We start from the raw sequence: 3,126 nt of genomic DNA, 5'->3' as shown, positions 1-3,126 counted from the left end.
TTGCTAAAAGAGACATCCAGGCCAGAGGCAGAAGAGGCCAGATGCCCAGGGTTCAGGCTCTAATGGGCAGAGCATGGACAGAAAGCCACGTAGCAGCTGCTACTATAATGGGAATGGCAGGTGGTGGAGTGGGGGGTGAGGAGAGATGCACTTCCCTCTCCCCTATTACCACCACCACAGGAAGGTCCATAGAGATCCAAGCTTAAAGGGAGAAGTAAAAGAGAATGAAAATTAGGGAGCAGCTGGGTAGCTCAGTGGAGTGAGAGCCAGGGCTAGAGACAGGAAGTCTAGGTTCAAACCCGGCCTCAGCCACTTCCCAGCTGTGTGACCCTCGGCAAGTCACACAGTATTGATTCCAAGACGGAAGGTAAGGGTTTTAAAAAAAAAAAAATGAAAATTATCTCTCCTTTTGAAACCTACTGAGCTAAGTTTTTCTGGCTCAATGATTCATCCTCTTTAAGAAAACCCCTTCCCCTTGCAGCATTCCTAGAGACCAAGGGAGAACAGTGTCTCCCCAAAACACCAAGTGTGTTAGCATAGCCTTTTGTTTTTGTACACATTTTATTTCTCAAAAATCTCCACTCCTCCACCCCCCAAACTCAGTAAGCCAGCCTATGTAATGATTTTTTTTAATAGGGTAATAAAACCAACCAGCACATCTCGGCATCTGACAATATTAATTCCATTTAATGCAGCAAAACACTATTAAGTATGGACCATAGGCAGAGTATGTTGGACAAAGGGCATATACGGTAGGTAGGGTAGACAATAGATTAAATAAGACATTCATTCCTTCAAAGACTTTTATAATATATAACTATATAATATGTGACTTTTTAAATGGAGTACCACTACACATATCCACAAATAATTACAATACAAGATAGAGTATGAAGAATACAGAAAGAAATTAAAAAGTTTTACTAGATATTGGTCTGATAGGTAAAAATAGTGATGGGGGGGGCATTTACCTCTTTATTTGGAGATTTCATCTGGAATTCTAGACATTATGGTAGACACTCCATAAATACTTCTTGCTCTTAATGAATCTGGTTGGGCAGAATATTGAGCAGGCACTAAAGACCAGGGCTTGATATTGCCTTTTTAAAAATTAATTTTTTAAATATTTTTTCCATGGTTACATGATTCATTTTCTTTCCATCCCCACTCCCAGAGCTGACAAGCAATTCTATTGCATGTATTATCACTTGATATCTATTTTCATATTCTTCATTTTTGTAATAAGGTACTCTTTTAAAACCAAAACCCCAAATCATATACCCATATGAACACATAATAAATCTATTGCCTTCATTTTTAGGAGGAAGTGATAGCCCAGAGCAGTAAAGGGAAGTAAAGACACAAAGAGAACAGAAGGCCATGATCTTGGCAATTGTCACTGAGGCTAGAAGAAATATGTCTGGAGGTCTCATAGGCAGCAGCTGCAGTAGGAACCACAATGGAGAATAATTCAAACCTTTTCTGATTTGAGAGTGTCAAAACATTGTCTACCCAGTTCTGGAAGATGGATGTGGATGAAAAGGAGAACAGGTTCATGGATTCTGAATTTAGAACTGCCCTCAAGGTGCTCATCACTTTTAAAATTAAGGATATTGAAAAGGCAACAGATCAGGATGAGATCGAAAAGGTGTACATCTCAGTGAAATATATTTCTAAAGGCTTTGATAGCTCCACTGTTAACAATAGTACAGTGTTATGGCTATGCATGAAAAGGCCTGAATGCCAGAAAAAAAGTAATAAAACATTTAGTCCAATAAGAAATAGATGTGTGCCATAGTTGTAGAATTGCTGGTACAAGGACCAAAAGGACTAAATGCCATTTCCACCCCTTGGGCAGTTTCTGTTTCTCTCAGCTCTGACTTATTTCCTCATTTTTCTTGCCCATCAAGGGGGGAAAATTGTTATGTTCCATTTTTCTCTGGTTAAAAATTGGAGTAAGTTAGAGGTACCGTATAGCTTTAACAAGTATATTTATTTAATATTTTAAAATCTATTTCACTGGCATGTTTATCTGTAAGTAGAATGATTTGTATTCACTTATCACTATACTTTTTTTTTTTTTAAACCCTTGCCTTCCGTCGGCTCCAAGGCAGAAGAGTGGTAAGCGCTAGGCAATGGGGGTTAAGTGACTTTCCCAGGGTCACACAGCTGGGAAGTGGCTGAGGCCAGATTTGAACCTAAGTCCTCCTGTCTCTAGGTTTGGCTCTCAATCCATTGAGCTACCCAGCTGCCCCCATCACTATACATTTTTTTTTTTTAACCCTTGTACTTCGGTGTATTGTCTCATAGGTGGAAGATTGGTAAGGGTAGCAATGGGGGTCAAGTGACTTGCCCAGGGTCACACAGCTGGGAAGTGTCTGAGGCCAGGTTTGAACCTAGGACCTCCTGTCTCTAGGCCTGACTCTCACTCCACTGAGCTACCCAGCTGCCCCATCACTATACATTTTTAACCCTTTTTCACTGGAACTTTCAAGCCCATAGCAAAGTATTTGTTTCTCATTTGAGACATAACTTAATACATTTCCAACCATGCAGGCAGTGTAGCTCATAAAAGACATTTGTGAGAATGGCAGACTAACATTGCAAAACTTGACCAACTTTTGGACAAAAGATGTTACTGAAACTATTTTTTAAAAGAAAACACACACTTGCATTTTTAGTTTTCTTTGCTTTGAGATTATCTACTCTTTTTAGCTTCTCAGTCCTCTGACTTTTGGGGGTTCAGAACAAAGGGTCAAAAATATTTGGAAATACCTGCAATATATTGCTTTATGATTATTATAAGCATAAATCTTTTGCCCCATTGGAATAATTCTGTTTAAGGGAGCTATGATCCTAATGGAAAAAGAAATGGAAACAATGGTATGATATACATTTTGTTTGGTTTTAATTTTTTTGTATTTGTATTTTTTATTTTTTAGAATATTTTTCCATGGTTACAAGATTTATGTTCTTTCCCTCCCCCCCTCCAATTCTCCCCCACCCTCCCAGTAGCTATTGGATTTTACATGTTACTTTTTTTTTCATTTTAAAAAACATTTATTTATATTTATTTTTTTGAAAAGTTAACATGGTTACATAATTCATGCTCTTACTTTCCCCTCG

This window comes from Gracilinanus agilis, chromosome 3 (assembly GCF_016433145.1).
Source record: "Gracilinanus agilis isolate LMUSP501 chromosome 3, AgileGrace, whole genome shotgun sequence".
Taxonomy (NCBI): Eukaryota; Metazoa; Chordata; class Mammalia; order Didelphimorphia; family Didelphidae; genus Gracilinanus; species Gracilinanus agilis.
The sequence above is the reverse complement of the archived record's forward strand: the minus strand, read 5'-3'. Positions refer to the sequence as shown.